Consider the following 14,027-nt stretch of genomic DNA (forward strand, 5'->3'; position numbering starts at 1 on the left):
CCAAAAAATATATATGCCCTTTTAGCTTCCTTCTTAGGTGACCGGCATTTAACATATCAATCTCCTTTTTGTTCTATTTCGGCTCCTTCTTCTCTTGGTAGTCCGCAAGGTTCGCCTCTTTCCCCATTACTTTGGAACATTGTCCTTTATGGCCTCCTAAATATATCTCTCCCTTCCCCAATTCACATTCATGCTTATGCCGACGACACTATTATCCTTGTATCTGGCAAGACAAGTCGCGAGTTATCTACAAGGGCAACCAGCGTTCTAACTATAGTCCATCTATGGTGCGCCGAAAATCGTGTTCAGTTAAACGCACAAAAATGTTCTTATGTTTTATTTCATAATGGAGTACCAGCATTACATAAGCGTAAACCCACCATCCGTCTTGGATCTCACAGCCTTAATTGCGAGCCAACTATAAAATTATTAGGGGTTGTTTTTGATTCGTACCTAACCTTTATTCTCCATGTAAATCACTTGCAAAGTAAAACTATGGCCTCTACCACTAAGCTCCTTAATTGGTTTAATTTACACTTTCGCGTTTCACCTTCTCATTTGCGTCAAATGTATCATCAAGTCATTCTCCCCTAGATTACATATGCTGCCTCTGCATGGTGGTATCACTGTCCTCTTTCTCGACTAAGAGATCGCGTCCTATCACTACAAGGAATACCACTCCTCGCTCTTACTGGCGCCTACGCAACCATGCGAACAGCTGCACTTTGTGTCCTTGCAAATGTTGCTGCGTTGCCTATTCATCTAGTCGAGTTATGTGCAGAGTTCAAGCTTCTTAAACTCCGGCAACCTATAGTATATGGCAACGTTACATACAACCCTTCTGAAACACAGCCATTGTTCAATCCCTGGACTGATCATCCCTCAATGAAGTTTAAATTTTATTTTATTAAACTCACCTACCAGGAAGCCATGCTTGTTCTTAACAATGCGCACTGCATATCTATACTGATGGGTCGTTCAAATTTGACTTTGTTCATCGCCTTTCTTTGCAGCCGCCTTCCAGTGCGTATGAAGCGGAACTTGTAGCCTTTAATTCTGCATTTGAATATGCACTTAACAACCCTCCCACTACACCCATTCATTTCTATACAGATTATCTGTCTCTGCTCTCTGCTCTCTGCTCTCTGCTCTCTGCCATCTCTTCAGTAAAATCGTTTACCTCCACAATTCTTACCATTAAAAAGAACCTGTCGCGCTTATCGTCTCTCGCTCCATTCATGTTATTCCATATCCGGGGCCATTCCGGCATTTATGACAATGAGTTGGCCGACCAAGTAGCTGGTAGCTCAGGCCAGTACGGCCGTTTACATCCTTCTACCCTTTCAAAACGTTATGTCCGTTCACGCTTACATCGTTCTTCCCGTGTTTTGTACAGCACATATGGGCGCAAAAATAATGGCGGCACAGAATTATTTAGTTGGATACCTGATACCCTCAATATACCACGCATTTGTCCGCCCCGTAATGCGATTACAACTCTAATTACAGGGCATGGCAGATTTCCTTTTCATTTTAAAAAGTACGTCTATCCTCCTCTTCACTTTGTTCCTGTGGCAAGATGTGTAATGACGTCCGTCACTACTTCCAAGACTGCTCCCTTACTGCTCCTCTTGTTTCTCGCCTAACGTCTTTTTGCTCATCAGATATTACAACGTCTCAATACTCGACGTTGCTTCGGAATCCTGTCGCTTGTGCAATTTTAATTCAAATGGTTCAACTGCATTGGGAAACTGTGTACGACAGACTGGATTTGATATATTTCTTAGATCATGTAGTTTCTTGCTGCTGTAATTCACTTCGGCACATGTGCATTAGGCTGCCGAAATTCGACACCTCGAAAGAGCGACCAGATCGATTACGCTAGGGGCAGACTGCTCGTCGTATTATGCAATTACGTCAAAGTTGGATGAGAGAATGAGGGCTACACGATATCAAAGAACACTTAACAAGGGTAGAGGAGGCGGTAGCCTCAGTTCTGAAGTCGAGCAAGTCCACTTGTCGAAACGTTAGGTCGACTTACGAACTGAGGTCCCCCCTTCCTGTATCCTTGTTCAGTGTTCTTACATTTCATGCAATTACACCATAATACGCAGTATGAGGTAGCAAGCATAGGGCAATCCGCTATGTACTTGGGGCAGCACCCACTCGTGCACTCCCTCCCATGCTGCGAAGGTGCTGCAGGCGCTGGCATTTGAAGCAGATAGCTCGTGGCACGTGGCAGACAGGCGAAAGGAGTTCGAAGGGGTGCACACGGGCGCCGGAAAGTTTGTTGAATTGGGCTGTATAATGTCGTAACATGAGCTATCACTAATATGCGCAATCACTGCAGCGGATGCCTGATTTTGGTGAATCACTGATCATCCGTGCAGGCTATAACTTCGCATGCTGATGTGATGTGTGCGCTGCATTGTGTACTGGCTATAGGATTCACTACCGCGTGTCTAATTTATCCTGGTGCTTCCTTTAATTGTGGCTGCACTTGCTGTATAGTACTCGCTGGTTGATGCTATTCCTTGGAAGCATCGACACAATCACAGGAAACTTCCGCCCTTCCAATGAGTTTCATTGAATGGCCGCCAGATATTTTCTCCGTAATCTTCCATAATTCCAGCGTGAAGGTGCAGAAGTAACTGGACAGGAGGAAGTCCCCGCCCGCTGGGCTGTCTGCAGCGGTTGATAGTTGAAGTAACGTGAGGGATACCAGCACTACCTTACCATGGACACGACAACCGCCAGGCATGTTGAGATTGGAAGTGATTGGAAGTTACGTTGAGAGATTGTAGAGAACTTTTCATACTGACACCGATGAATTGTACAGCAGTATTCCAGAAGCAAAGGTAGCGTATTTATAGAGCAAGATGTATCATACATCAAAATAATTTTGATAATTGCAGTTGGGACTGTATGGGGCCGTGTACTCTAGTAAACTGTAGTCACTCCGTCAGTGGCGGAGAATCGGCGCTACACATTCGCGTGGGAAGTGCGTTTTATTATTGAAACCTTGGCGGAAGTTCTGTGGGAGAAACGCTGTATATGGGCGAAGCAGAATTAAACAAATCATGGTCGGATGCGAACATTACTGTTTGTTATTCGTTCAGTTCAGTTCAGTCGTTCAGTCGTGTCCGACTCTTCGTGAACTTATGGACCATGTCACGCCACGCTTTCCGGTCTCTCACTATTTTCCTAACATCACATAACTTCATCTGCAGTGCCTCGAGGATGCCATCTAACCATCGCGTTCGCTGTCTACCCCTTCTCCGGCGACCCTCAACCTTTCCCAACATCAAATCTTTCTCCAGCGACTCCTCTCTTCTGATCAGATGACCAAAGAAGCTGAGCTTTAACTTTAGAATTTGACCCTCCAATGAGCAGTCAGGGTTTATGGTCGACAATATCGACTGATTTGATCTTCTGGCAATCCAAGGAACTCTCAAGAGTCTTCGCCAGCACCACAATTCAAACGCGTCAATTCTTCGGCGGTCAGCCTTTTTCACAGTCGAACTCTCGCATCCATACATCACAACTTGAAAGACCATAGCACGAATTATACGGATCTTGGTTGGCAGACTAATGTATCTGCTCTTTACTAGGCGGTCAAGGCTAACCATTGCTCTCTTTCCCAGAAGCAGGCGTCTCCTAATTTCATGGCTGCAGTCTCCTTCCGAGGTAATCTTGGAGCCCAAGAAGAGAAAATCTGTCACAGCTTTCACTTCTTGTCCATCGATGCTCCAGGACTTGATAGGGAGAGACGCTATGATCTTTGTCTTTTTAATGTTCAGTTTAAGCCCAAACTTCTCACTCTCTTCTTGTACGCGCATCAGAAGTCTCTTGAGTTCCACTTCACTTTCTGCCATTAAAGTGGTATCATCCGCATATCTAAGGTTGTTGATACGTTTTCCAGCAATCTTCTCTCCAGCTGAAGACTCGTCCAGACCGGCCTTCCTCATGATGCACTCTGCATATAGGTTAAATAGGCAGGGCGACAGTATGCAGCCTTGCCTCACTCCTTTCTCGATCGGAAACCAATCAGTAAGACCATGCCCAGTTCAGACTGTGGCCTCTTGCCCTTCATACAGGTTCCTGAGGAGACAAATGAGGTGAATTGGAACTCCCATATCTTGGAGAGCTTGCCACAATCTGCTGTGATCTACGCAGTCAAACGCTTTCGCATAATCAATAAAGCAGAAGTAGATGGATTTCTGGAACTCTCTTGCCTTTTCCATGATCCAGCGAAGGTTGGCAATCTGGTCTCTAGTTCCTCTGCCCTTGCGAAACCCCGCTTGCACGTCCAGAAGCTCCCGATCCACATTCTGCTGCAGCCTACCTTGGAAGATTTTCAACGTCACCTTGCTAGCATGCGAAATAAGTGCGATCGTGCGGTAGTTGGAACAATCTTTGGCACTGCCTTTCTTTGGAATGGGGATGTAAACTGACCTCCTCCAATCCTGTGGCCACTGCAGGGTTGCCCAAATCTTCTGACATAATGTATGCAGAATGTTAACAGCGTCATGGTTGAGGGTTTGAAACAACTGAGCTGGAATGCCATTAATTCCGCTAGCTATGTTCTTAGCAAGGCTGGCTAAGGCTCATTCAACTTCACTCTTCAGGATGCCCGGCTCGATATCCGTAATCACAACCGTCTTATGTTGGATTTGCACATTCGGGTCCTTCTTGTACAGTTCTTCTGTGTATTCCTGCCACCTCTTCTTTATCTCTGAGGCTTCAGTGAGGTCCTTGCCTCGTTTGTCCTTTATCACGCCCAGCATAACACAGAAGCTTCCTTTGATATCTTTGTCTTATACAGAGCTCTTGTGTTCCATAATTGGCTGTTGTCCTCAACTGCTTGGCACTGTATGTTCAGGAAGGCATTCTTATCTCTCCTTGCTATTTTCTGAAAATCCGCATTGAGAACCTTGTATCTTTCTCTTTCCCCCATAACTTTTGCCATCTTCCTTACCTCAGCTATTTGCAAAGCCTCTTCAGATAACCAGTTTGCTTCGTAGCATTCGTATCATGGTGCAAACGCTGTATAGAGTGAAATATACTTTGAATTAATTTCGTATACGGCAAGTACTGTTGATAGCGTACAAATTGCGAGGTGAAGAAATGCGGTAGTGCGTTCGGGAAAGCCGTGGTTGGTAAGCCACATGAAATCATCGATCTTTTTTTTCGCGGCTTCTTCGCCACGACTGTAGACTGCATTTATTCGCTTGTATACACCATTACGCATTGTTTACGCCTGTTCCAGGTCGCTGTCACGGGCTGTCCAGAGCTGCAGGAAGTGAGCAGCATTTCACGTTTCGGCAGGAGCGGCAGCCTCCCCATTTCCTGACACCTGAACGACAAGGTAGGAAAGGGTGATTATTCGTTCAACCTTTGCAGCGTATCTGCCATAAAAAGAGCATTTTGTCTACATCAATCCAATACTAGAAGTATAGTGGAAACCGATGTAGTGACTCAGGTTGGACCGTATATTCACTTACAGTGTAGTAACACGGATTTAATTTTACCGACGGAATTAAATTTAATTCTCTGCACTGTATGACGAAAACTCTCATGCGGAAAGAATCGTCTGCTTTAAATTGACGCATATGTCTAGTCCTTCCCATATATCCATACTCCCGAATTCCAGCGTTCACCTCCCTGCTGTGCATCCAAAGCGACATATGGGTCACTTCTGAGATATGAACGTTTGCAGTCGTAAATTCTTTTTGACGCAGATTGTCAATAGTGCCTTTAGCTTGCTCCTTTGTCCGGCCATGATGACTAGGGGGCGGCGTGGAAAAGCTGATACCCCTGAAAATGGAGGAATGAACGCATTTCAGTGGATTTCTTTCTTTTAGCCGTCGGCCCTTGGTAACCACACTTCCTATAAGGCTCATGGTCTGCATCATGTGACGCTCGAGTTCCTTCGGGGTCTCTTTGTTTTAGCGGTGTTCTTGGACAAGTATGCTCATGCTAGAGAAGCCTGAAGAGCCAAATGGACAAGGAATGGGCAGAGACACAGGACAGATCGGTAACTTGTCATACAATATTATTTTAAACACGGAAGCATATATACGGAAAATGGCTAAAAAAAATAGGATGAGATTCATCGCACCCTCTTGTCATGGCCATCGAGGAACGCGATTTCCTTTTCTGACGGAAAAGGCAAAGGAAAGAGCCTTCTCACTGAATATAATGAAAAATGGCGACAATACCGAGCTCTGCGGCGTAGTCCTGCTTCCGAATTCTGTCACAGGTGATTTTAAATTTTGAAAGTTTACGCAAGCGGTGCTGCCAGACAGAATGTTTTTAACGTGGCTGTATGTTTTTTTCCTAACCAGAGTTCATAGAACTCGCTGAGGATTGCGTCGTGTTCGACACTATCAAACGCCTTCGTTCAGATCTAGTCGGTGGATTACCTTCGCGTCCTTACTGTGCGGTCACAATAATTCATGCTTTTAGTCGGAACATCACGTCCTGCGTGCAGAAGCGTGGTAGAAACCCAGCTATCTCGCGTCGCCACAGGTTGTCCGGCTCCATGCATGAAGCCCGCCAACCTCGGCTGGACGACGGTCTCAACTAATTTTCGTACTCATGCCCGTAGTGCAATGGGCCTAAGATTCTCTGTGGCGGCTTTCTCGGCTTTGGTATGAGTATGGTATCTACTCATGCCCCCCCCCCCCACCACCCCCCCCCCCACCCCTTTTTCGGCGCACCTTCTGCCGCAATTTTGCTCCCTTAATTCGAATGCGTGTTACACTATATTGCTTTTCGCAACCTTCTTCCTAAAATTGCGGTTGTATTTTTTGTTCTCTAATCTGTGTTCTATACTTCGCTTGGCCTCCTACGTATAAAGCAGCGGACTGTTCGCTATCTCAGGAACATTCTCCACTTCTGTGCCGCTTTCCCCCCAACCCCGTGTTTCTTGAGCTTCTCGGCCCACTCCCGTATGTTTTCTATTGGCCGCAGCTCTCAAGCTCCTCACAGAGTTCCAAAACGGTCCCATTTTCTCGCAGACAGCTGACGCGCTTCGCGCATCTTGACGACTTCTTTCAGTGCCGAGACGACAAAGAACTGATCGCTACCAACGTTTTGCTCCGAGCTGTACCATTAGAAACCTGTCGTGTTTATGAAAAAGCGAAAGGAACTATTACTATAGCTTTGAGCTGAGTAGTCGATCGATATACTACCTCGAGGGATACTATATGCCGCGATGCGAACCTTTGCGTGAGCTTTCGTTTTTTTATCGCGCGATGATTACGTAGCTTGCGCTAGGCGAACAGGAGAATTGTAACAAGGTTACGTTATGGCAGCCAAGAGGATGTCTTGAAAGCCGTACCGTAACTAATTTCTGCAGGTAATGGATGTAAGTGAGCGCCACTGTGGGTCACCGAAGGAGTGGAGCGTGTTCTGCAGGCAGCTGTGTACCACTGAGCACACCATAACCGAGGACTTCTACACGGTGAGCACTCCTCCTTCTCACGCCCCCGGAGAGTGCCAGAGCCTGAACTGTCTAGTGTGTAGGAACAGAAATGCGGAAGATAACACTATAAAGAATGTGCTTGCACCACACTGTCACTGTCACAGTTGCGTTGTGGCCACGATGTTAAGAAAGTGTGACAGAACATCCACGTTTGGCATGCATAACGGACAAATCATTTCCACTACTTTAAGCTAAACGGTGCCTAAACGGTGCTTTTGTGAAAGAACAATATTGAGAGATGCACATTTCTGAAACTCGCAATGCCACGGCGCCAGAATGCAGATTCAAAAGGAAACCTTGAATAAAATCAGCAAATAATTGAAGCGTTTTTGTGGCTGAACGATACATTCTAGAACCGAAGATGAACTTCATATTAGAGGTAGAACAAAACAACGCGGATGTAACGGTAATTATACGATACTAAACGGTAGGCTTCAAAAGGGGGTTACACGGGCATGATACATATAAATAAATGGCCTTGAATGTCGCTATTCTACAGTATGTAAGTTCCTTAAGGTAGCTGCAACTTACAGTCGGTCTGTTAGAATATATCAGTTGATCTGCTTGTTTTACTCTCCAAAATTTAAATTAAAAGCTAGTGTTGCAACCTATATTCCGGTTCCCTGTCTTTGTGCGTGTGGTTTTCGTGTGCTCTGGATTTTTTATAGAAATAAAAGGGTTTCACCCAGGCATAAAGAGCCTTCTCCGATAGAAACGTAGGTCCCGGAAATTCCCGTAGTTCCCGGAGTTCTCGTGTTCATCCCATGGTGATAACTTTCTTTCCTACATAAAATGAAATTATAGGGGCACAATTGTTATTAGTTCACTGTACATTGCATGCTTTTCGGTAGCAGTACAAGCTGTGACATGCAGCTGTTTCAGGACGAGAGGCAAACACAAACAGCTGAAGGTGCGAGCTGTTTGCCTCTCGCCCTGAAGTGACTCCATGTCACAGCTTCGGCTTCGTCGTGATGTCTGTTCTTTCGTGCACTGTAATTTCGATAAACAAAAATGTGCCGCGCGTTCTTGCCGAATACTGGGCAAAAACGCGCGGCACATATATACAATGCATATATAATATTGGTGCCTAGCACCAATATTATATATGCATCGTACATCTGCCTGCTATCCGTTCAACTCCTTCCACAATCCCGCTGAGAGTCCTGCGCACTTCTGTATAAAAAGAAAACGCGGCAGCAACGGTCATCCAGCCTTCGGATAGGCGGCAACGGGCATCCGCCCTTTGGATACCCGGGGGACAGCGAGAGGAGATGCTGTGCCTAAAAGGCACACCACCTCGCCTTGTCCACCACACACGGCGGCCGAGTGTACAGTCGAGCCTCCAATTGCCCGAAGCGACCTGTGCCGGAATCCCAGTCCCCACATCGCAGCGATCGCTGGCACAAGCAGTGCAGGCGCTGGGATTCGAACCCAGGTCTTCGCGTGTGCGAGCTCAGCACGTTACCCACTCGGCTACCGTGTGGCACGGCTTCTGGGTGACACTTCGAATAGGTGCTTCGTGGGGAATGAAGCGGCCACAACGGAGCATGCGCCGCGCCTACTTGCTGCTCTTTACGTGACGGTGTTGAAGCATATCTCGCGATATCAGGGGCAGCCTCTGTAGTGTGTGCGCTTGATATCGAATGCAGCCGCTGTAACTTTCGTGCCTGGTCATGCATGACTGCCTTGCCACTGAATACGGTGCTTCGTTGTGTAAACGGCGGATATAAGATAGGAGCAAACAAAGAGAACGTGCCTCCATTTCAATGATGGGCGTGCTGTTTGGTACTTCGCTTTCGATGACGTTAAAGTAGATCGCTTGAATGAGGCCGATCCTCCTCACACGCAGTCTGCAATGAATTCGTGTTCTGCTGACAGAAGATTCAATTCCATAGCATGCATACACATTTTTTCTCGGCCCCAATATGTCATGTATGAAAGGCCCGCTGAGAGATTGAAGTAGGAAATGGGTACTGAAAATATGGGTTGGAAGTGTTCACATGAAGCAGAAATCAAAACGATTGCTAATATATAAGCGAAGTTCGACAAGTACGTGGAGACGAAACATATTACGCTACGAGTGCATTAGATATGTGCAGGTTGTCGGGGGACCGTAGGGCGAGTAAGCAAAGGTGTCTATGAAACATGTAAAGGTTGTGGTTATGGAGGGTTTAAAGTACCAGAGATGCAGTACTGGAGGGCTCCCGAAATTTCGACCACCTGGGACTCTTTAAGGCGGGGGTCCCACGGTGGCCATCTTGGAATTAGTTCAAATTCTGCCACCAGGCTACGCCACTGATTCAGGACTGAGAAAGTGCCTATCGGCCTTGCCCCCAGTTGGCCGAGGGGCCCAACCATTGCTTTGTAGAGAAGCTTTCTTTTGTTGGAGGGTGGGTTTTCAAAGCCCCATTCTTCTCCCAGCCGTGCGCAGGGGGAAGCGTTCACCTGTTCTTAGCTTGACTACTGCGGATAGCAGGACTACGGGGTGCTAGCTTGCCTTACCACGGCTGAACTTGAGCGGCGACGCGGACCGCCGCCGCTCGATTCGGCCATGACCGAATGTGCGTAACGTAAATGAAAAGTACCACCTCGTTTTGTTGTTCACTGTTCTGGATAGAGTGGAAGCTTGAGCGAGTTGATGATACATAGTCGATATATGTTCAGGATAGCTCAAGTGTATACCAAAAATGGAAAGGTGCGATATGATGGAAGATATTTATGTAGCCTTTGTATACTATACTTTGACTCACAAAAGATTTGCACCACTGCTAAAGGCAGGGGCTCCCTGGCCCATTCAAATGCGCACTGTAATAGGTAATTGTGCTCCGACGCACCCCTCGAATCGGCAAGGGCGACAGTGGGAGCACAATTGCCTATTATAGGTGGTGTGAATAGTGGTTATTCAAACAAAAGGAAGGAAAAGAGGGCTGCCGGCCCCTTCAACTGCTATCTAAAATCTGAAGCGCCCAAGCTGCAGCCGGCGGGTAAGCAAAATGATGGGGAGAGTAAAGCGAGGGGAAGTGCAGAGGGGAGCTATAACAAGAAATTACAGGGGGAGCTTTGTACATTAGTTACAAAGTACAAAAACAAAAAGGGAAACGCGTTTGCCTCGCTCGCGCGCAAGTGTCCAAGTGCTCTTGGTCCATGGCGCCCAGGCCTTTCACAGTACTAAAAACATTTTGTGAGACGAAGTATACATCTTTGGTGGTTTCGTCATGAACTCTGGCTGAAATCGACACCTGTATTGTCTTTCCTTTGATACCCATCTTTTGAGCTGTTATCGCTTTTGAAGTTATGGCATTTATAGTAGGATATTCTTGCGAGCTCTCTGGTGCAGAGCTACTTTTATCAAACGTTATTGCACATAATAATATTGCAATAAAGTCGGTTTCAATCAACAGTAATCATTTTCTTTTTTCTTTTTTTTTAGTTCGGGCTTTTCTAACCATAGAAACTGACGTTGGTAACCTAATGAGCTGAGAAAAGGGCGATGGCCAATTTCATTTTACCTTAGAGAGGACAGTCGGCATTGCGAAATAGGTGTGAAATACCTACCAAAAGGGTAAGCACTGCGCAGCTGCCGCAATGCATTCAGGCTAAATTTTGGGGGAAATGAATTGGAGAGGGGAGGGTAGCAGACAGTTATGAGGCAACGTCGCCAGTAGAAGCGGGTTAGTTTCGCAAGCGCGTTAGACCGCTCCTTCTCGACCCTTCCCCTTTGAATCTCCTCTGTACTCTTCATTGGTTAGATGTACGTCTTTGCTGCATTGCGAATCCAGTGTACTTTCTATATATTTATTTACTTATTTATTTATTCACTACCAGCATCACCTGCTTTCATAACAAGAATAGAACGGCAATCACTCGTGCTAACCACGGTAAAATGCATAACTGGCTGCTACTGAGGCATTCTTTGGAGTGAAAGGATTCGTTTCTGTGGTTGTATGTGCAACAAAAGAATAATGCAAGACGCCATTCGGTTACTTACTGCCCCTAGAATTTGTCCGGACATGTACTTCCTCGCGCTGCCCTGATGTGGCCATTTGGCGTGCTGAACAGCTTTCTTTTTTTTTTTTTTTTTAGAGCCCAGCTCTTTGGCGCCCGTTCCTGCGTTTCGCGTCGCCGTCTGCGTTGTCCCTCGTAACCAGCTCCGCAGCCAGGGCAGCGCACGCTCCTGCCACCATTCGCCGCTGCGTGTCCCCCCCCCCCCCCCCCCCCCCTACCTTTTTCCTTTGTGGCGGCGACGGTGTTTTCCGGTGTAAGTGGATCGCGGTGCATACATCCTAAGCCGAAACGCAGAGCCACGTTGACTTGACTCGCTAGCGGCGTCAGCGGCATCAGTCAGCCGCAGCTATCTCTTCGCTGCGCAACGCTCCTACAGGTCCATACGCTGCATTACGCGAACTCCTGATCCACAAAGCTTCCTTCATGACAGTCAAGAACTGTTAGTGGAGTGTTTCTTAAAGAAATACGTGTGAAAAATAAAATAAAAAAGTTGTCTTTGCCTCAATCTATCGAAAAGCTGGAACAGCCAATGAGATATGCTCAAATTTCGCATTAGGAAGTAACGTAATTGTGGGTAATTTTTCTGTTGTAATAAAAGTAGAAAAAAAAAACGCGCGCGCTGATATATGTGGGTGTGCGTACTTTCCTTTTCATAACGCGTTGACCGCTTTCTTTTTTCCCTGGTGGGGGTGGGGGGGGGGGAGGCATTTCCATTGAAACACGCGAGGCTATATAGTGTTGACGGTAAGCTAACCGCCCCTCCCCCTCCCCCATTTTTGTTTTTATTTAGAATAGCAGCTTGGGCGTGTTGCTTATGCATCTTGAGGTTACAGCGCGGAACGTGGACGGGAGCACGAGGTCAGAAGACGACACAACGAATAGATTGATGTTTTAGATTGAGCTCCTTGTGCTATATACAGCAACATGAGCAGGTGGGCTGAAGGCGAATGCACCAGCGCTGGTAGTAAGCGTACATTGGTAATGGTACTCCAGCTACAATAACTACCGCGAGCTCTAGTTTCAAGTCAGTCTGCGCTTTTGTTGCGACATTTTTAGCTATAAGGTGCGTTGAGAAAGCGGACTGCCATACTAGCAGCACTCGAGAGCGTGAGTGCAACATATTTCTGAAATATATTCAAAATATATGTAATGCCTCCCTGAGGGGTAATGTAAATAAAATAAATAAATAAACATATTCTGAGCAATAAGACGACCAGAAAAGTGCGACATCACGAGCAGTTATCTAAATATGCGCCGCTTTGCAACTAGCACATGTGTTTCTTGACAATGATTTCATAATTTGAAATTTGCCAGCCCCGGAATTCTTTTGACATGTCTGGGGATCGTACAATAAGATGCCCTTTTTGGTTCGTCTGCGGTTCCAATGAAGAAGGGGGGGGGGGGGGGGGGGATCGCCCCATTTAGACAAGTACTGGCGAACCTACACCGTTTGCAAACATTGTCCCCACGAATGTGTGAAGGGTTTGTTTCATCATTGATTGAAAAAAGAAAAACAGCCCGAGGAAACAGTATGGGAAATCGAAGAACTGACAAACATGGCTGTCAATCCTCACATTCCTTCTGTTGGTAAACCCTCGTAACTGCCATAAATAAAGCGGGTACTCCAAAGCACTTTCCATGCGCCGCGACGTCAACGCCGCCGTCACGGCAGGCGTCGCAAAAGGGGAATGTACCTGCATGTTCGTGGTGCTGGCTCGCTCACCCTCTCGCGCGGACTGAGAAAATTTGAAAACCGTGAAGAAAACTATTCTGTGAAGAAAAGAAGCAGGGGGAGCTAAGTGGACTTCAGGACGAGAAGAACGGAGTAGGGGACAGCCGCGCGGTCCCAACCCCTCGCTAGTTTTCGACGCGTGTAGCACGCGCCAGATATCTGGCAGGGACAGATCACAGCATCAGAGCTCGCGATGCACGCATGCGCAGACCGGCTTTGGCTGACGCGTGCGACGACGTTAGCGCAGCAGTGCATGACGCATGTGTGTTTGGAGTCGGGGCTTATGTATTCCAGTAGTTCCCTTCACCCCACGCCACTTCTACCCCCAACATGACGCAATTTTGGATGTACTTTGGGGAAGTGGTATGCCTTTATACTTTCTTCAATAGCCACACTGAGAGAAAAAACTTGACGAATGCTAAGCAGCACAGGCATCGGAATGTATTCATTTTCATGTTATACAAAACATTTTCCCAGTGCATGCCCAGATTATTTTGGTCAATTTTGGTCAATCTAGTCTGAATTTACTAGCTTTTGTAGGCTTACAAAAAGCGGCTATGAGCTTTAGGCACACTGTCTCTCTGCAATGCTGTTTCTTGGGCTAGTTGGTGGAGTTTGCTCATTTTGACAAAGCGCAAAAAAGAGGCAGGGATGGTCGAGAGACATGGGACAAAGCGCTTTGCCTGTCCCTCGTGCCTGTATATTTTTAGCCCTTGCCCAAAATGACCAGTCCCTGTCCTTCTCTCTTCCTCTATCATGAGATAAATCATGGTGGCAATTCGTTGACCTCACCCCAATGTT

Source organism: Amblyomma maculatum, chromosome 8, assembly GCF_055883805.1.
Source record: "Amblyomma maculatum isolate TAMU_Amacu chromosome 8, ASM5588380v1, whole genome shotgun sequence".
In the NCBI taxonomy this organism is placed as follows: Eukaryota; Metazoa; Arthropoda; class Arachnida; order Ixodida; family Ixodidae; genus Amblyomma; species Amblyomma maculatum.